Source organism: Castor canadensis, chromosome 16 (assembly GCF_047511655.1).
Source record: "Castor canadensis chromosome 16, mCasCan1.hap1v2, whole genome shotgun sequence".
In the NCBI taxonomy this organism is placed as follows: Eukaryota; Metazoa; Chordata; class Mammalia; order Rodentia; family Castoridae; genus Castor; species Castor canadensis.
Genome location: NC_133401.1, coordinates 26,516,177 through 26,538,166, shown reverse-complemented (window position 1 = coordinate 26,538,166; position 21,990 = coordinate 26,516,177). Strand labels below are relative to the sequence as shown.

General features: G+C 42.4%; 1 pseudogene; it reads right to left on the bottom strand.

Moving 5' to 3' along the window:
* Positions 1 to 9,657: 9,657 nt before the first annotated feature.
* LOC109703378 (leukocyte immunoglobulin-like receptor subfamily A member 5) lies at positions 9,658 to 16,669 on the bottom strand (annotated as a pseudogene).
* Positions 16,670 to 21,990: the final 5,321 nt, after the last annotated feature.

The window sequence follows — 21,990 nt, the reverse complement described above, 5'->3', positions numbered from 1 at the left end:
AGCATTACTCACAGTAGCCAGAGTGTGAAAGCAAACTAAAATCCTATTGGTGGACCACTGGGTGAACACAATGTGGTTTAGACTCAACAGAATGTTATTACACTTCCAGAAAGAAAGAGATCCTGCCATATTTGACAATAAGGATGACACAGTGGAGTAGCCCAGTCACATAAGGACAAAAATTGGATGGTGTTACTTAACTAAGGGATCTAAAGCAGTCAAATTCATAAAAACAGAACACGCAAGGTGATTTTGGGGTCTTTGGTTGGTGGGGTTAGGAGTTTATGTTCAATATGGATAAAGTCACAGTTAGATATTGTGAATAAGTTCTAGAGATCTGCTGCACAACAGGATTCCTGCAATTCACAATAATGTATTGAGAATTTAAGTTTTCTAGAGGGAAGCTTTCTTGTTAAGGTTACATAACACAGTAAAAATTGGGTAAAAATGCACCTGAAGCCAGGTGTTGCAGCTAATGCCTATAAAGAATCCTAGCTTCTTAGGAGGCAGAGATCAGGAGGATCAAAGTTTGAAGTCAGCTTGGGGAAATAATTAGTGAGACACTTTCTTGAAAAAAACTTTCATAAAAAAAGGACTGAGTCGCTCAAGGTGTAGGCCCTGAATTTAAGCCCAAGTACCACAAAAATATTGACCTGAGGCTGGGCATTGTGTTCCATTTCTACAATCTCAGCACTCAGGGGTCTGAGGGAAGAGGATCACGAGCTTGAAGACTGAGAATGTAGCATGATGCTGCCTAGAAATTCTTTTATGACCAATTCATAGCTGAAATAGTGAACATTAAATTGGAGTAAAATATTGACTAAAGATTATGGAAAGCACCACACAGAGAACATAAGTGGAAAAATAGAACAGATGACTAATATGCACAAGAAAGGGAATGAAAGGAGGAAATGGACACCTGTCACATTCAAGGTGGAAACAAATGGACGCACTAGGCAATATTTGCAGAGGTAGTGGCTATATTTATAGAAATGAAGACAGAACAGGAATTTAGTACAAGAATGTCACAGTTTGGAACTTGAACGTCCCCAGAGACCCCTGTGTTGAAGGTGTGGTCACAGTCTGTGGTGCTATTGGAGTTTCTAACACTCTGGGTAGTTAGAAAGCAGGGCTTAGGGGATGGGAATTAGGTCATGGGTTCATGCCCTCAAAGGGTACATTAGGTTCCCAGCCTTTCCAATCTGTGCTTCCAGCTACCATGAGGTGAGCAGCTTTGCTCCACCATGTGCTCCCTGCCATGACACTGGCATGACATGTCTGCCTGGTCACAGGCCCAAAATCAACAGAAACAAATGACCATGGATTGAAGCCTGTAAAACTTGAGGCAAAATAATTCCTTCCTCTTTTTAAATTTATTTCCTCAGGAGTTTTGTCACAGCAATGGAAAACTAACAACATGTTAATGTGATTCTGATTTGTTCTTCTCTGGGCATTAGTGATGTGGAGACACTTTTCATGTACCTGGGTCGTTTGTGTCTTTTCTTGGGGATGCCATCCTGCATTTGTGAATCAGAAGCATTGCATTGTTAAAATTCCCATAAGACCCTAAACGACCTACCAAATCCCAGTAACAATTTCTAGGCAAGTTAAAAAGCAATCCGAAGATTCATATGGATACACAAAATTCAGTAAAATGGTGGATTAGAATTTTCCTCCATGTGAATCATTGAATGAGAAGCATTGGAAAGATTACATTCCAAAGAGAGTTGAGAGATAGAGGATCAGGAATCAAGAAAGAGGTAAGAAGACCCCACAAAAAGCATGGAGAATCAAATAGGCAGTGCAGATAATAGAAAGAAAAAGTCTACAACTCAAACTACTGGCTTGCAGAGTGTGGGAGGGAAAGATGAGAGCACACAGACAAGGTCAGCCAGGAACTCATGGTGACAATACACTGGGATTCTGAGATGTAGGAGGAACCCACAATTCTCACAGGCCTCATATCTAATGGGGGACTTTTTGTGATTCCTCCTACATGGCAGGCCAGCATTGGAGAAGGAGTCCATTATGGGAGTAATCACACCCCATTTCAGATGCCATAGCTAGGTACCATCTTCAGAGGGAGTCCATTGTTTAGGCTGAGCTACTCTAGGGACCTGAGCACAAGGAATACTCACAAGTCAGGGATCCTGGGGACACTGCCCACAGTGTCTGGGTGGAGACTTCCAAGAGAGAGGCTTGTGGAGTTGGGGATAGTCAGTCATGGATCCACTGAGAATTTTAGGAAGCAGAGACCTTTGGTTGTCGAGAGGACAGTGGTTGTTGGTGCTGCCCACTGTAGCAAGGAGCAAATCTCTTACTGTGAATTTCCTCAGAGACTGCAAGCCCCAAACTATGGCCAGTGACTGAATGTCCTCTGGAGCTGCATCTCTGCCACATATGGTTGCTTGCAAGTGGGGCAGAGAGCTCTGAACTTTGGTCCAGTGAATTACTCCACTTACTGGATCACCTCCCCAACACGTGTGGTTTGCTATTGGGTAGATTGAGAGCTTTGAGCCCAGGTACCAGGGATCACTTGGTTCCCACAGCCTCCTCCTTTCCTCAGTGTGTTTCACTGCTGAGAATCATAGGGAGAGTGTCAGGTCCCTTTGGCTATCACCTTCCAGAACTTGCTTTCCTCCACTGTGAAACAGATGGCAAAGACCACCTGTCTCCTGGACACCAGGGTAGGAATTTAAGTAATATTAGACCATTGTTAAACACTGTCCAAACACCGTTAATGTTAATAATGAACCTTTGTTGCACACCTTTATTTTATGTTTATTTTTCCTATAACTGTGCCGACGTGAGGGGGGTTGAGGTCATTTAATGCTCTAATTGAAAGCTCTTAGCCCCTTCCCTGGGTAGCTGGCTGCCTTGAGGGAAGGAATGGCAGCCAAGCAGTTGCAGACTGCCCTCATTCCAGGTCCACCTTGAGGGAGTGGAATGACAACCAGAGCTGGCTGCTGAAGTACAACTCAGCTATGGATGGCAATGCCTCTCTAAGTAGCTAGCACCACCCATTTTGTCACTACAAACCTGGCTGAACTATTGAGGCCAGTCACTTCCACCCAGGCCACAGGGGGACCACTTCCTTTTCTTGGGTGTCTAGGAGAAGACCTGTGACTGGTGTAAACACTGTCTTTCTCTTCCATAAGAGACTACCATAATTGGTGACAGGGTCTGTGCCAGGATTGGTGCAAATATAATCCTTTATTTACATGACTGTATGCAAATACCTGTCACAAACCTGTTCTGGATACATCAGCAGACTTTGGCTCACATTGTGAGTAACCAGGGGACAACAGGTCCAGTTGTGGCAACTGCAGGTCCAATGAAGATTTGTCACAAGTGACTTCCTTTCCTACTTCTGAATTTCATCATTAATAGAGAAGCTGAACTGGTAACAGGAATAAAGAAGAGAATGGGCAGTAGTAGAGATCACAGCAGGGCAGTGAGAGCAGAACTGACACTAGGTGATCAAGCTCAGAGGCAGCTGCTGACAGGAAACACAGATCCTGACCCCATTGTTGACTCTGCCAAGAGTACGTGTCACCTGCTATTACCTTCTGTGTCATCTACAGGATTGCACAAAACAGCCAAGGGCCTGGGATAACTGAGGAACTTCTCTGTGCCTACCCAGAATTTCTATGGAGGTAGAGCAGAAGGACCCCAGCTAGCTGTCTTGTAGAACCTGCACTGGAAAATGTGGTTGTGGTTCTCAAATATCCCCATTCAGGATTGAAAGAGCCTATGTGTTGGCTGGGTGTGGTGGCTTGTGCCTCTAATACCACCTACATGGGAGGCAGGGATAGGAGGATGGTGGATCAATACCAACCTGAGGGAAAAAAATCAAGACCCTACTTCAAAGAACAAGCCAGGCATGGTGTGCACCTCTGTCACTTAGCAGTGAGGGAACCATAGGTATGTGGATCATGGTCCAACACCTACCTGGGGAAAATTTGAGACCTTATCTGAAAAACAGCTGAAGCAAAAGTTTAAATTCCTTCAAAGTTCTAGAGGAATTGCCACTCAAACCCAAGGCCCTGAGTTTAAAACCCCAGTATCAACAATAACAACAAAAAGTTTACAAATGCAAAAGCAGAGAAACAATTGTGCAGAGGCTGCTGAACAGGGCTTTTTATTCTTATTTGGAATTACTTAGAAGTTTTTTTAAATTGTTTATTCATTTTTTCATATGTGCATACATTGTTTGGGTCATCTCTCTCCATTGCCCCTCGTCCCCTCTCTTTACCCCCAACCCTCTTGCTTCCAGACAGAACCTATTCTGCCCTCTTCTCCAATATTTTTGAGGATAAGACATAAGAGATAATAAGAAAGACGTAGCATTTTTACTAGTTGAGATAAGGATAGCTATACAGAGAGATTCCTAGAGTAGCTTCCATGTGCATGTGTACTAGAATACGAATTGCTTCATCTCTATCAGACCTCTTCACTACTTCCTGTTCACCTCACCATAGTGGCCTGTGTCAGTTTATGATTACTTTATTCACTCGGGATAGGGCTTTTTTGAAGGCCCAGAATACAAACACCCAGATAGCTCTGGGGTGGTGGCTGATTCTTGCCTGGGACCGTGGTGGACCTCAGAACAGGGTTCAGTGACTGGGAAGGGTGATCGTGCAGGCATCCACTGACAACTTGGGAGTCACCCTCCTTTCTCCTTCTTTGCATTCACAGATGGGTCATTTGTTGTCCCCTACTGGTCCATGGATCTGAGGTGAGCTGACTGGAGTTTCTGGGTGCTCACCAGGTGGTGGGGGCTTCTGTTGGGTCTGTGCCTGATGCTCTGGTTGGAGTCCATCTTGTCTCTGCTCCTTCAGTGGTAGGGTCATTTCTTGCTGACTGAATATCCCCTTAGTTCCAGTGGGTCTGCATATCCATGAGTACCTGCTCCTCAAAGATGTGGATTTGGGTAAGGTGTGGGGTTTTGATATGCACTTTTGGCAGCTCTTCTGCCCAATGAGGTCTTGCCAGAACCACTGTCTGATTTTTTTAATCCATGTACACTCAAAAGGATTTCTGGTTTTGTGGTGGATTCTTTGTGGTTCGTGTTCTGAAGACAGGCACATAATCAAGATAAGACTCTCTTGCCCTCTTGATTCTCTGCACAATTCTTCATTTTAATTTTTTGTTTTATTATGTATTTAAATATTCTTATATTATTGTCAACTGGGGGTAGATTGTGACATTTATAAAAGGCTTACAATATATCATAGTCAAATTCACTCCCCATAATTCTCCTTTATATCCCCTCACATCTTGTTAGCACAGTTTCAACAGGTCTCATTTTTTCCATTTTCATACACAAATACATATTACTTCCATTATATTCACTCTCCTTCACCTCTTCCCTAATCCTCTGCTCTCCCATTGGTACCAACCCCCAAGTAGGACCCATTTTTACCTACCTTAATTCCTTTATTTTTGAAAAAGTGTATTTCTGTGCAAGATAGCCTCATAGGGAATTAATTGTTCCCTTTTAATTTGAGAAACGAGAGCATATGACTTTTCCTGAGGGCAGGAATACTGGTAAGTTCCATCTCACAAGGGGTTCATGGTTCTCCTGGTGCCTGTGTGTGTCTGTGAGGGTACACACGTGTGTAGATGTGGGTATGTGAAGCCATTCTACCCTCACTGTCTTAATCCTTCATCCACACACTCCATCAGCAAAGATGGACCTGAACTTCACTAGTCAAATGAACAGATTCAGGGTTCCTATGTGCAGCATTGGTATAGCAAATGTGATGTGTGTTTGATTGCAGCCATGGGTGCAAAACAGACATGCACATCAGCTCCTCACAGTGCCCACCTTGAACATGTGCAGTCTTGCTCAATTAGACACTTTTGTGGCTCTCCTTTACCCCTTTCAGCACCTGTGAAGGCAGAGAAGTGATCCACATGTCTGTGTGCCCAGGACCACCACAGGGCTGTGGATGTTCATTGCATAAAAATGTCCACTGATGCACAAAGAGCTGCCTAATGGGGAGAATGGGCTCAGCTCTCAGCTTCTGAGCACAGCCCAGACTCAGGGTCAGTGCTGTGGTCTAGAGAGGATTTTTGATTCCACCAAGCAGTTCATGAAAACAAAGTGGATTTTCCCAGGATATTCTAAAAAAGGCTCAGCAACTGAGCCCTGGCCATGAAAAGAGATGAGCAGCTGTGGAAACAGCCAGGAGACTGCAGCTGGGTCTCTGGAAACAAGCAGTAGGTTGCAACTGGGTCTCTGGAAACAGCCAGGAGACTGTTCTTGTGTCTGTGCAGTGGACTTGGAGCTCTCTGTGGAGAACAGCCCAGAACATCAGAGGGGAAGACATTTTATCCAGTGAAGAGGGAGTGAAAAATCACATACCAAAGAGAGAATAAGGAGTCTGGTGCTCATGGCTTACTCCTGTAATCCTAGGTACTCAGGAGCCAGAGATCAGGAGGGTCATGGCTCAAGGCCAGCCAGGGCGACTAGTTCCCAAAAGCCTGTCTTGAAAATATCCAACACACACACACACACACACAAATGGTTTGGTTGGAACTCACTCACACTTCTGTACAAACATTACCACCTTCATCTCTAGAGGTTGTCATTTTCCAGACTGAAACTCTGCCCTATGAGACACCAACCACTGCTTTCCTCCCCAAACCCTGCTCCAAATTCTGTCTCTAGGAGATGAACTTCTCTATCTGCCTCATGTCATATGAATCACACAGTATTTGTCACAGTGCAGCTAGAGGATGTCACTCAGTACACTGTCTTCAATGTTCTTCTGTGCCCTAGTTAATTTGTATTTAAGATGAGATGGTAACCAGGCTAGGGATGTAGCTTACTGGAGGACTGACTTCCTTGTGTGCACAAAGCACTGAGTTTGGTTCTGGGATCCCCACAAAGGTGGAAAAACATCCATCACATGTCTACAATATTAACTCTCTGTGGTCATTGAATGGTTTTTATTTTTATTATTGTTAATAGGAAGATGGGTGTATGACAATCTTTCCTTGTATTTCTTTGGTTACATATTGAAAAACAGAATTGCCAAGTAAAAGCAATGTTTTATTTAAGTATTTTGAGAACCTATTTGGAGCAGTTATAATCTGATTTCATTCATATCTAGGGAAGGCAAAGACAGAAAAGTGAGTTATTATTATTGCAACCCCAAAATGACACCTGTGATCAGATCAGAAACACTATGAAGAAGATTCCCAAAGCAAAGGGAGGGATGTATGAGCAACAAGGAATGTCTGCAATTAATTGTTATTTTTTTGGGGGGGAGAACTGTGGTTTTAACTGAGGGAGTCAACCTTGCTAGGCAAGTGCTCTACGACTTAAGTCACTCAAAAAGCCCATCAAATAAGGCCTGTAATAGATTTAAACATGGTGTTTTATATTTAATGATGCTATAACCAAAATAAAGCAAAAACCACCTCACGTTTGATAACTTGAACAATCCAATCACTACATTGGAAAGGTGAAAACAGAGGGAAAGAGGCAACATCTCCCTTTTCTATCTGAGCTAATCCACAAGATTCTCGGTTCTGTAGGAGTTTTCTGCTTAATAATGGCAAAGGGTGGACCAGATGTGTGCTTTCTGTACTCTGAGTGTTCAAGCAACAAACATCAATGGTGGTGATGGATGTTGATTATAAGCACTAATTTGTCTTTCTGATGTATAAACAGTGAACCCAGCCACAGGCAGAATTGACAAGTAGAGAATGAGAGACACAGAGATCTTTGATCTCAGGAGTGACTTTTTAAAATTTTGCGATATCATATTTTCAAATCTAGGTTGTTTTTCAAAATATCTTTAACTTCACATAAACAGCAAATAAATATATTTAAATAAACAGCAAATTTACAATGAAACCCAAGGCTAAGAGATGTAATCAAGGTGTGAGAGGAGACAATTCTTGCCTGCACACACCCACAAATCATCAGTTTTCACCACGGTCCATAACAACAAATACTGCTGTGGGACCTCAGGTATCCACAGATACGATTATAGCATCCAATTTGCATAAAATTTGGAGAATAAATGCATCCAAGATGGACATTTACCTGCATCCCACTCCCTCATTGTGGCAGTTACTAGGAGGTGGGATGAGGAAAGATGAGATAGTCAAAGGATACAAAGTTTCAATTTTTTCTAAGATGAATAAATTTTGGAGAGCTGACAGAGCATGGGGACTACTGGAAGCAACCTTCCAGCACCTGCTGAAAACAGATCCTAGGTGTTCAACTGGTGACTTTGTGGGTTGGTGGATGACAATTATCTTAACTGCGGTGATTATTTCACAGTGTACACATATATATATAAGCATCAAGCTGTGCATTTTTAATGAATTCACTTAAAACATGCCTAGAGAGGAAGAACAGGATGTGTCTGTTACTCATTCGGGACTCATGGGTCCCACTCCTGAACCTGGTAAAGGATAAAGCTATGACATATTAAGAAGGTATGACCACTTGTAATATTTTATTATTCCTCAGCAGTGAAGACCATCTTTCTGATTATTACAGTGATTATAATTCTCAACACATGGAAGCTGTTTAGAAATGAGAACACAACTTTTGAATCCACCAGTTTTAAAGATTCAATATATCTCCAGCAAACATAATCGAGAAGGCAAGAAAAAGTCTACCTAGGAATGTATGTATTCCAACAACAAAATTACCATTTCACCATTTGGAAGTGAAAAAGGTGTATTATTACTAAACATTATAATTTTTGATTAACTAGAATAAAATTAAGTAATTTTATTAATATTTTGAGTTTTAAAAATATGTAAGTTATTTGTAAAGCAATCATTTGCAGACTTTCTTTATGGACAGTTTTACTTTTGAAATTGTCATAAAAGAACTGTTTAAGAGAATACATAAACTTTCATAAACCAAACACACAACTGAATAAATGTAGAAGAAGTAGTACAAGAAAATCAAGAAGGTAAAATGAGATCTGAAGAAATGCAGAGAGCCCACTCCTGCAGAGTGCCTCAATATTTTAAATAATTTGTCTAACAAAATATGTGTGCACAAGCAATGTATTTCATAACCAAATGCCAACATTTTGAAATCTTCATTACTGATATAAAAGAACTCAGTGAAATGAAATTCGTCATAATAGGACAAACAACTTTACCCAATATTTTAGAAACACAAATAGAACTTGGTTATAGTGAAGGAAGAATGTAGAATAGACCATCAAGAAATTAATGAGAAGTATTTGGTAAAAACATGGGTAGAGCAATAGATACAGAAGTAGAAAACTTGTTAGATTTGTGTATGTAAAGAATACAGTGATTGAGTTGTACATCATTTTTACGTGAAAAAGTGCAAAATATGTTTTTGTTTTGTTGGAACTGGGGTTTGAACACAGGACTTTGCACTTACAAAGCAGTTGCTCTACTGCTTCAGCCATACTTCCAGGCTATTTTCCTTTAGTTATTTTGGACACTGGAGAAGGGAGGCAATCAAAAAAAGTCCATGACAATATGGAGGAAATCACACTTTAGCAGATGAGCCACACCAACCCCAGGGAATCCATCCACCCAAATCACGTTTGCTTCCTGAACATTCTCAGAACACAACTCATGCCCCAGATTTTGTTCTTCCAGGTCCACTTCTCTGCGTGGTGTCCTGTTTCTTACACATCTTCAGAGTGCATCTTGGGTCCTTCTCTGGCTGTGTTGAACTTCAAATAACAGAATCCTGAGGACCATGAGGACCAGGCCATCCATCCCCAGCAGGATGAGATCCTCCACTGTGTAATCCTGGGATTGTGAGGCTGGGGATTGTGGAAAAAGAGAACATGGAGATCAGCAGTGTACAAAATAACCAGGATCACTGCATGTCCTTCCAGGGCACCTGATCCCTTGAATAAAACTGTCCTTTTGTGCCCAGCCCTGTTTCTGAGAATTGTCATTATCCACATCTTGGGATCTGATATGTTCTGTGATTGATTGAGGTTCTCAGCTGCTCCTGAGAACTAAAAGCAGTAGGGTGTGTGAAGTGTTGAAGAGACCTGAGCCTTTTCCCTGGACTTCACATTCCTGTCTTATTCTCATGATATAATTTCATGTACATCCTGAACAAACCCTAGTACTTCTTTGCCAGGATTCCCTCTGACCACCTCATTTCATTCTTAAGCCTCACTGTGCTCTGTGAGCTCAGCAATTGAGGTCTGAGTCTTCTGGGAACAGATTTTACTTGATTCCCAAGTGGTCAGTATGAGTGGGAGAAATGGCCTTTCAGTTCAGAAATAGTGGAAGCCTGTCTTCTCTCTCTTTACACTAGAACCCAGGACCATGTAAGCTAATTCCCCTGGAGATGAGTTTCCACTGACTCACCATGAAGCTCCAGGGTCCAGGGGTGAGGGGTTGGGGCTCAAGGATCATGAATATCAGAAGTAGAAAGTGGTGATAGTCTGGGGCTCCCTCTCTTGTACCTCACCCTACAGAGCTCCTCTGAAGTGCATGATGCACTTAACCTCTTCTTAACTAATCTTCATATAACAAAAAATACCTGAAATGTAACACACACACCTCCACCCACAAAAGTACACGCACACATATTCTAAAGTGCGGTGATGTTTGTGTGTTATAAAAACAATATTGCTTATTTAGGTCCCTTGCAAAAGTAAAAATAAGTGTAGCTATGTATATGATCATATATCTATAGGTACACACATATATGTAGTGAGAGGAAGAACAAAATTTTATTAGTGAGTCTGTCTGAGGGAACTATGGGAAGTCAAAAAGGAAAAGAAAAAGTTAGATAGTGAAAAATATCTAAATAACTCATCTACATGTAAATATATTATACTTAATGTAAGCTGTCAAATATTAGTGGAGCATGGTGATAGAGAAAGTGTAAGTAACTAGGGGGTGGGATAATTTGATCAAAGCATGATATATACAAGCCTAAAATACCAAGGCAAAAAACCTTAGGCTGTCAATATACTTAAAAAAATAAATGAAGGGCAGAAGGGTAAAAATAGGACTTTTCCATTGATAGATTCTAGTGGGAGAAGGTTGACATAGCAAAGGGTGAGTGAGGGTGGATATGGTAGATATTTTGTATTCATTTATGAAAATAGAAGAATGAAACCTGTTGAAATTTTCCTAAGAGATGGGTAAGGGGAAGAGGGAGATACATTGTAAGCACATACATAAATATCACAATGTATCTCCCTGTACAATTGTTATATGCTAATTTTGCAAGGGTAAATGTACATAGTCACCAATACCAAGAATGTAAAAACATACCATTTGAGCAGTATTGATATAGTTGAATATTTGAAAATATTAAGCAAATGTAAAGAACTATATACACAATGTGTAATTATAGATATGCATATATGTTTATATACACATATGCATATATGCACTTTATAGGGTATATATGAGTAATTATGCATGTATATTTAAGGCAAGAATTATAAGTCTGTAATTTCACTTCTTAATAGAAGCAAAATTCTATCTTATTGTGGTGGATGTAAATTTTGTCAGTAAAACAAAAGGAATTGATTGAAATTAGAAGGGAGAGGACCCTAAGTTAATATGAAATAAAAGTAATTGTCACAAACTCATAGCTTTCTCATATATACTCAATCATTATAAAATATAAAGTAATAAAAACCTTGACATACAAATTATTAAAACAGCCTATAGTTAAAAAAAATCCCCCTGAAAGTACATAATTGTTTAACAATAAAGGTGTGAAATATTGTTTTATTTTGCTAGGATTGAGGTTTGAATGCATGGCTTCACACTTGCAAAGCAGGTGCTCTATTGCTTAAGTCACACCTCCAGTCGATTCTGCTCTGGCTGTCTTGGAGATTGAAGTCTCATGAACTATTTGCTTGGGCTGGCCTCGAATTGCAATCCTCTCAATCTCAGTCTCCCATGTAGCTAGGATTACAGCCATGAGACACAGGCACTAGCACAAAATATTTTTAATGTCCAAAATAATCCTCAATTTAAATATCTAGACTAAGAAGACTTGAAATTAGGAGGAAGTTATTCTACATAATTAATGCATAATATTATCTAAATCTGTGTACATAGAATCACTTCTTTTTAAAGAATATATTTATATATCTTGGTGTAAATTCCTAAATGAAAAACTTATTTTGAAAGTCTCAGAAAAATAGAACAAGTATAATAAAAAAATGCAGAGTAGAAACAAATTGAATTGCACATAGACAAGTAGGGTAGGGATCCTGAGTCACCTCAGTGAGCAGGTGCATTGCCCTTCCTTAGTCTCAGGTACGCTCTGAGTATGGAAGACACAAGGTGAGTTCAGGAGGGGCCATGCTAGCAGTACCCATACCTGGGATGCATGTCTCTAATGGAGTCAGTGTGGTGGGGGCTCCTTTCTCACCCACAATCAGACCCCATCAGAGCAGATTTTTTCCCAGTTCTAAGAGACCAAGGGACCCATCAGGTGTGAATTAAGGACTGTGTTCTCAGAGTCCCTAGGGATGTGTCCATGTGTCCTGTGCTTAACATGACCAGCTGCTCCTCCTCCCCCATCAGCTTCAGCATCTTCCCGGTTTCCAAGTCAGGTCTGGAAACCACATCCTGCTGGCCCATCCATTTCTCCCTCTTCTTCCCACACATCCACAGGGCCAGGGGTTGGGAACTCAATACAGAGCTGTGTGCCATAGCTGCTCTCATGAGAAAATATGAATGATTTGAAATTTAGAAAGAGACAAACTGTCCACTCCCACCACTTTTTACCAAGGTCATAACAGAAGCTAGACATGGTGGAACACACCTCTATTCCTAGCATTTAGGAGGCAGAGGCTGGGTCACTGAAAATTCAAGGCCAGCCAGGGAACAGAGTGAGACTCTCAAAACACCGAAAGCTGGGAGTTTAAATCAGTGGAATAGCACATGGCTGGAATGCCAAGATTCTGGTTCAACCATTGGAAGAAGCTTGAACGTCTGGGTCAGGCCACTCCTTTACAGTTGGAGAAACTGAGGCCCACATGAGAGAGGGGCTTGTACAAGTCAGTGTCTCCAGAGGATGCTGCAAGAATCCCAGAGCTCAGACTCTGCTCCCCTGCACCCAACCTCCTACCAGAGCCCTTCCTTTTCCTGTCTGGGGTCCTGAGTCCATGGGGGTGAGGGAATGATGCTCAGGGCCTGTGGGGGTGGATATGAGGTGAGTGACTGGGCATCTTGCTCCCTGTGTTAGCCTGGCTACTTTTCCCTCTTCCTGGGTCCCTAAATTTCCCTCTGTCTTGACTTCACCCGCATGGCACCCAGCTTCTGAATTCCTGTACCTCATGGATTCTGACACACTGATATGTGAAGACTCACCAGCTGTTGAGATGGGCCCTGAGTATGGGGGTGTTGGTACCCCAGAGGGTCCGGTGAATAAGGAGAATTGGGTGAGGAGCTGGAGCTGCCCCTGAGGACCCTAGATCTTCTCATTCCCCTACACCTGCCCTGTGCCTTATTCAAGGACATCTCACACCCCATTTGGCACTTTAAGTTTCAATGAAGGGGAGTTGGTCACATGCCTGAGAGGGCCCTGGAGCCCTACTCCTCTCTGAGGCGTGCTTCCCCTATGTCTGCCTCACTCTCAATCAATTTCAGAGCTGTCCTGGGGCAGGGCCCTCAGTGGCCTGTTAAGCTCATAATGGACAGGTCCAAGGACTTCACCTGAGATCAGGAGCTTCAGAAGGTCACTGGGATGTGAAAAAAGTTAAGAGGATGAGCTATGTTAGAATCATTGCACACCTGAGGGTTGGGGTCACAGTTTTCATGGAGAATTCTTCCCAGTGTTACTGAGCTTGGAACTTTGATAAGAGATGGCAGCGGGTCAATCAGCTGTCCCATCCTTGGAAAGAAGGAAATTGTCTATTGAGCTCCATGACTGACACAGCAGGGTCACATCCTCTCCTGAGGACACTGTGGTGTCCAGCTGCACCAGGAGGGAGGGAATATCAGGGAGCTGTCCTAGATAGAAGAGGGTGATAAGTATCCCCATCTTGTTCTCAGCTGAGACCTCACAGGGCATGTCTCTGAGGATACACACATCTCTGTCTCTCTTTTCTCTGATTCTTCCCCTCACACCTCCTACTATGCTTGTATGTATCCCTCCCATGGTCCATATCACCTCTTGAGGCTCCTCCACAAGTCCCTGTGCAGAGTGTGAGCTCTGATTGACACTGCTGGGCTCTTTACCTGTGATTAGGATGCCAAATGTGTGCTGGAGGGCAACAACTTGGAGGAGAGGCTGTGTGCAACATAGCATCTGTACTGGACACTATGGGAGCCAGTCACAGGACCCAGGAGGATGTTGACCTCAGTGATCCCAGCCTGGAGATGCCAGACAGGATGCTGTCTGAGGTTAAGTTCCCCATCCTTGGACAGAGAGAATCTGTCCTAGATGATGACAGATTGACCCTGGAGGATCTGGTTTTCTCCATTAGTGAAGACTCAGGGTCCTCCTAGATAAGGAGGAATGGCTTCTTGGATCCAAGTGGAGCAAAGATGAGCCAGTGGATGAAGGTCCATTGCCCGTTTTAGTTATTCTCCCCTCTGGGTCTCTGACTCAGCTTCTCTGCACTCCCTCAGTCTCAGCTAATGGCAAAGTGTTTGGGATTCAAAAATAATTGTGTCAAAAATTAAGCTACCTCACTTGAGACCAGGAGTTCCAGGGAATCACTGGGTCTTGACCACACCTGGGATTTGTTCTTGTAATAACCGTAGCATCAGACCTTTCCCATGAGGATGGTGGTCACAGGGTCAACAAGGAAGAATGCCTGAAACTGCCCACTGGGGTGTTACTGGGAGTCCAGGGTCCAACAGGGCTTATGCTCTCCTTCCTTAGTCAGAATGAACCTGTCAAATCCCAGCCACGAAGCCACACTGGAGGGTCACATTCCCTCCTGAGGTCATTACAGGATTGGGCAGGGCTGAGAGGCTGGATTTGCTGTATTAAACTCCTAGGAGAGAAGGAAACAGTGTGTTAAATTAACTCACACCTCACACACTGTACTCAGGGCTGGGCTGTGAAAGGAGGACATCCTGAAGACTAGAACCCTTTCCTGGAGGCAGATTCTGTACTGAGACCCCTGAGTGTACCATCACCTGTCACCATCAGGTCCAGGGGTTCATTGAACATTAAAGAGACAGCAGGGCTGACATAATAACAGAGATATTCTCCTGCATCCTGCTCTGTTATGGTTGAAATGAACATCTTGGCCTTTTTCTGGGGCTGCAGTGGAGTCTGTCCAATCCAGGTCTCTGGGCCTCCCTCTTTATTCAAATGGTACTCCTGTGCCTCCAGGGTCCCCTCACACAAGATGGTCACAGGATTCCACCGGGTGATCACAGACCCTGGTTCAGTCCAGAGGGTGGGTTTTGGGAGCAACCCTGCAAGGAGATCTGAGGCTGGGTCTAAGGATCTCCCACCTCCTATCCCAGATCTCAACCCAGTATCTTCCAGGCACTCCAAACATCAGCCACACGTGCTGTTCTCCATCCCCACTACCCTTGCTCCCAGTGATGAGGAAAGATAGCTGGAGACACACCTGCCAGCACTTGGGTCTTTGGTTTCACCCTCAGCCCTGGAAGAGAGTTCCCTGTGAGAGGTTTGCCCCAGAAGTCTGAGCAGATCCTCTTCTCCTCCCTGGAGCCTCCTGAGCCCCTGGAGTCTCCTTATGAATCAGGGGAGGCTATGGTTTTAGATTCCTCCCAGACATTGGCACCATTCTCTCTCATGTCTCACAGAGGCAGAACAAGGTTGTAAGAGTGAGGGTCATGACATCAACCATGGCTGTAGCTGTGCAGATGGATGAGGCCACATAACACATCAGGTCAGGGTATGACTTTGGAATTCATGTTGTGACAGTCATGGGATTGTCACATCAGCAGCCCCACAGGAAGAGGAACTACCCTTCTCAGGAGCCTGGTTCTTGTCCTATAACTGGGACCAGGGCTTACACTATGCTCATTGCAGACACCTCCAACAGAAATGAGGTTTCCTCCACTCCCTTCCACATCCACCTGGTCTGTCCTCATCTCACTGATGGCTAGTATATGGCACCAAATACACCTGGTTCTTTCAGAGCCAGCATCTTTCAGGTGAAAGTGACTGAAGTACAGTCCCTCCTTCTCAAGCCTTCCATGGAGTCCCTTTACACTTTCACCCCATCCAACTGCACTGCATTGTGGGGTCCTAACCAAGGCCAGTCACTTTCCCAGTGCTGTGGATGCTGTTGGAAAGTTGCAGGTCCCTGCTGCAGGGCAGATGCTGAGCAGAAGAGACACAAAGACACCTGACTGTGCAGCTCATCTGGAGCTTCATCATGGGAATGACCATAGAGGAGATAGAGAGGCATGTGGAAGGAAACATGGCTCTTCTCTGGGATCTGATTGTGGATCTACCATGATAATCCATCCAATCTATGGTATACCTTTTTTTTTAGCAACAAAATCCCCACACCCATCTCCCCAGAAGACATTCTGAGTCATTCTTACCTCCTCTGTGCCCCTGTTTCTCAGATCTGAATTCTCCCTGTTGGTTGGGGGCTGATTTGTATTTCATGCCTGCTCACCACACACTTCCTGGGTCATATTGAGGATGGACACCCCATCTCTGAGCCCCACCTTCCTCCTTTGCATCCCGCATTTCTCTCCTCAGAGTCATCATGGGTCAGTGGAGTCTGGGACTTGGAGTGGCTCAGCCATCATTAATTTGTAGAGCAAGATGGAACATGGGCTTTGGACATGAGAGTTTCTTGGTGTTGTAGAAGGTAGGCACCCACTAATCAGTCTTTATCTGATCTGAGCACTAGAAATGGTCTATACAATATACCTAAAATCTACATATCATCACAGTCATCAGCAGAAAAAGATAAAGGAAAGTCCCCCAAATGGAGGAGAATCCACATCAAAGACAGAGGCCAGAGTTAGGGGCCACTGGATTCTAAGATCATCCAGGGGTCACTTAGGGCAGCTTTCTTCCTCCACATGGAGGTGGAGTCAGGGCTCCAGGTGAGGGATGCAGGTGTGTGTCACTTTCCCTGTGTTTGCAGATGGCACTGGGCTTTCTCTGCTCACTGTTCAGAACCCATCTGTTTGAATAAGTCAGATTCACTCCAGTGCTGTCATCCATGGTGTCTGTCTGACACACGAGTGTGAAGGTCACATTGGACCCATTCTTACATACCACAAATCTGAGAAAGTGCTAAGTTGATAAGAGTGGACTACACAGGACAGATGAACCTAATTAGGCTGGATTCCTGCATCAGCCCTGGGAGGAGTGCTCCGTGAGAGATCAGGCACAGAATTGTGAAGGGAGGACGTTTATTTGAAATTTAAAAATTTTTAATATTAGAGGCATTTATTACTATAAACTTCCCTCTTGGAACTTCTTTTGCACCACTCATTAAGGTTTTATTTCACTTTTGGTGCTGGGAACTGGACCCTGGGCCTGTAGCATGCTAAGCATGTGCTCGGCCACCTAGCTGTAACCCCACCTTATCCCATAACATTCCATATATGCTGTTCTCAAATTAGTTTGATTTGCAATAGTTTCCAATTTCCATATTGATTTCTTTGACCCTACATTTGTTCAATAATGTGTTTTTAAAGTCCCATGCAGTTGTTAGGTTTCCTGCTTGCCTTTGTGGCCCGAAAAGATACTTGTTGTGATATCAGTCTTCTGAAATTCATTCAGACTTGTCTTATGACCACCCCTGTTCTTTCCTGATGTGCTCTGTTCTGGCTTATCTTCGGGAACGTGTGCTCTGCTGCCACTGGCTGGGTGTTCTCATTTGTCTGGTAGGTCTGTTGGGTCTGTATTGTTGCTCATGTCCCCTGTTTCCTTATTGTTTCTCGGTCTGGATACTGTGTCCATATTAATGTTTGACATGGAAATAGAATAGGAGATTCAGAAATAAAAGGACACAGTTTTAGCCATCTGATATTTGACAAAGGGCAAAAAACATATGCCATTGAAAAGACAGCCTGTTCCCAAAATGGTGTTGGGAAAACTGGATCTCCACATGCAGAAAGCTAAATATAGATCCTTATCTCTCACCTTGTAGAAAAATCAATTCAAGTATATCAATGATCTACTGTAATTCCTAAAGTTTTGAAAGTACCACAGGAAAACAGGGAAGACAAATAGAAGATACAGAAACAGGCAACAATTTTGTGAATGGAATCCAGCTGTTCAGGATATCAGAGCAAGAACTGATTAATGGGATTTATCAAACTGAAAATCTTCAACACAGTAAAGAAATAATTGACAGAATGAGGAGAGAACCTGCAGACCTCAAGAACATCCTTGCTAGATATTCACTGGACAATATCCAGAACAGATAAAATGCTATGGGGCTAGCAGAGTGGCTAAAGTTGTAGAGTGCCTGCCTAGCAAACATGAGGCCCTGAGTTCAAACCCCAGTACCAACAAAAGAAAGAAAGAATTATCGATAAAGAGCCAAAAATTTATCCCTAAAAGATCAATTAAATCCAATTAATGAGTGGGCAAATTCATTGAACAGACAGTTCTCAAAGAAAGATGCTAAAATGTCACGTAAATACATGAAGAAATGGTCAACATCCTTTGTCATAAAGGAAATACAAATCAAAATGACACTGTGATTCCAAGTCACCCCTGTCAGGATGTACTTATCATTCAAAAAACAATGAGCAAGGAGCCAGTGGCTCACACCTGCAATTCTAGCTACTCAGGAGACAGCGATCAGGAGAATTGTGGTTGAAAGCTAACCCAGGCACATAGTTGGTGAGACCCTATCTCAAAAAAACCCATCACAAAGAAAGGGCTGGTGGAGTGGTTTTAGGTGTAGGTCCTGAATTCAAACCCCAGTACTGCACAAACAACAAAGAAAACAAACAATAATGAATGTTGCCGAGGATGTGAAAAAAAGAAACTGTTGTTTGGAATGTAAACTATTACATCAACTATGGAATTCAGTATAAAGGTTCCTCAAAAAACTTAAAATTAGAAGTACCATATGATCCTTCCACACCATTCTGGGCTATATATGTGAAGGAATCAAAGTGAATGTACAATAGATTCCTGCACATCCATGTTTACACAGCAGCACTATTCACGATAGCCAAGGTAATGAATCAGCCCAGGCACCTACTAATTGATGACTCAATAAATAAATGTGAGATAAATCATTCATATTAATCACATATCATGTAATATATTATATATTTTTTGATTTATAAACAAAAATGAAGTTATGTCTTTTGCAGGAACATGTATGAAATTGGAGATCACCATATTGATTGAAATAATTCAAACTCAGAAAGCCAAATATTGCATGCTTCCTTTCAGATTTCAAAGGTAGACCTGAATAAATGAAAGGGAACTATTTGGGGAAAATGAATCAGTGGGAGTGGGATTGCGAAGATAAATGTGATTGAAGTCCTTATATATGGATATGTGAAAATAGAATGGAGAGACTCAATAACAATTATTTTTGGAAAAACAGCTAGGAGATGAGGAATAAGAACCAGCAAGAGGGGAGGATAAAGATCAAAGCACATTATATTCACACATGGAAGTACAAGAATGAAACCCCTTTGTTCATTTAATACATGCTAATAGAAAAAGACAAAATAAGCCACACTCAGGAAGAGAAGTATTGCATGTTTTTTTCACCCTCTTATATGGAAACTAGATTTAAAAAAAAACAAGCAAAAAAGACATTATTTGGGGATTGAGGAACAGTGGGAGATGGGGAACAAGTGAGGGTGATCAAAGTACAATGCATACATATGTTGAAATGTCATAATGAAACCCACTATTTTGTAATGAAACAAAAATGCCAGCCATGGTGGTTTGCTCTTGTTATCCCAGCTACTCAGGAGACTATAGGATTGTGCTTTGAAACAGCCCATACAAAGTTAACAAGTGAATAAATGTGAAAAATATTTAAGAAAGCAAAAGGGCTGGTGGTATGGTTGAATTGTAGAACACCAACTTCAATGTCCATAGTAAAAAAAGAGAGAGTGAGTGAGAGAGAACACTGTGGTAAAAATATATATATATGTATATTATATTTTTTAAATGAAGCCAAGTAATTTGCATTGGGACATCAGGAAGATCCCTTGAGGACATCTCAGGAGTCAAAAATCCCTCATCCAACTGCAAGGTCAAATGATGTAGCAGGACAAACTTATGTGAAAGACTTGGGCTTAAGAATAGACCATTAGGTGTCCTGCTCCTACTAGCCTGTCTAGGAAATATTTCCCCAGGGTTTGCTTCCCCTGCTCAGCCATTCAGGTACCCAGAGGCTACTGAAGCCACATTCCAAGGGGGTCCAGTTACCACTTGAGCTGGTGGCTATGTTTGACATCATCAAACATGCTGCTGTGTTTGTAGGCATCAAAATGCAGATGCTGTGGGATCATGGAGGCTTCCACCCAGATTACAAAAGAAGGCCTGAGAACTCAGACATAGTGTGGAAGGACAGGTGTCCCTGTGAGGAACTCCTGAGAGGGGAATGGATGAAATTGTGTGGGTGAAGCTGGAGCTGCACTGGGGACCTCAGTAAGGAAGAGGGGCCAGGAATGTGAAAAGTCTGCAAGGGAAGCTACAGGTGGTGATCAGAACCAGCACAAGAGAGAGACTGTGTGGGCTGCAAACAGCAAGTCCATGGGACAGAGCTTCCCAAGACACTTGGGGCTCACATCATGCCTCTGTGTGCCTCAGATGCAGGACGTGGACCTCAGTGTGTAGTTTTTGCCCTGCTGGGTTTCAGTCTTGCTTAGGTCTGATCCTTCCTTGCTATTTTTCCATTCTTTCTTTTAAATTATTAACATATTCTGGTTGTATAGGGGGTACATTGTGATTTTTACATAAATACTTACAATAAATCCTAATTAGATGCATCCCTAAGGTTTCTCCTTCTTTCCCCCTTCTTAGAACAATTTCTGCAGCTTTAATTGTTCTATTTTCATACATGAGTACCTTCCCCTTCTTCACGCTTTCCTTATACCCTCTTGATACACATCCACAGATAGGACCTTTTTTACCTTCCTGTTCTTCATTTTTTTAAAAAGACATTTTGTTAGTTTGTAATAGTTATACAGGAAGTTTCATTGTGATATTTCCAAATATTCATGTATTATTTCCTGAATTAGTTCATCTTGTCCCTTATTCTCCCTCTTACTCCATTCCCTTCTTATGGTGACCTCAACAGGTTTCAATGTTCTATATACAGGAAGTATGTAATAATTCTTTTGAATTTTTTTACAAGGTCTCACAGCTGAGTTTCACTTGATTTTTGGAGGGGAGTTGGACTTTGAAATTTCTGCAGTGCTGGTGGTATTAAGACTTTGGGGACTCTTTTTAAATTATTGTGCTGGGTGGGGGTACAGTGTGGCATTGATAAAAGTCCTTACAATATATAAAATATATCATACTTAAATTCAGTCCTCCACCATTTTCCTTCATCCTCCCTTCCCTCCAATTCCTGGAATAATTTCAACAGATATACTTTTTTTCATTTAAACTCATGTGTACACAATATTTGCACCATATTCACCTTCCTTTACCTTTCCCCTTTCCTACTGGTTCCATCCGCAGACAGGATTAGTTCTCCCCTCTGTTCTCCAGTTTTGTATAAAAAAAGAAGAAGAAAAAAATCACATTTTTGGTTGTTTAAGACAGCTACACAGCCAAGCACCAGTGGTTCATGCCTGTAATCCTAGCTACTCTGGAGCCAGAGATCAGGAGATTCATAACTGAAAGCCAGCCTCAGGAAAATGGTTCTGTGAAAAACTATCTTGAAAAACCCTTCATAAACACAGGGCTGGTGGAGTGGCTCAAGATGAAGGCTCAGTGTTCAAGTCCCAGTATCACAAAAAAAAATGATAGCTACACAGGGAGTTTTCTTGTGGAATGTCCATTTTTATATGTGTTATAGATTGATTTGGTTCATCTCCTCTATTTTTCCTTCTTTCTACCTTAGTCCCTTTCTTATG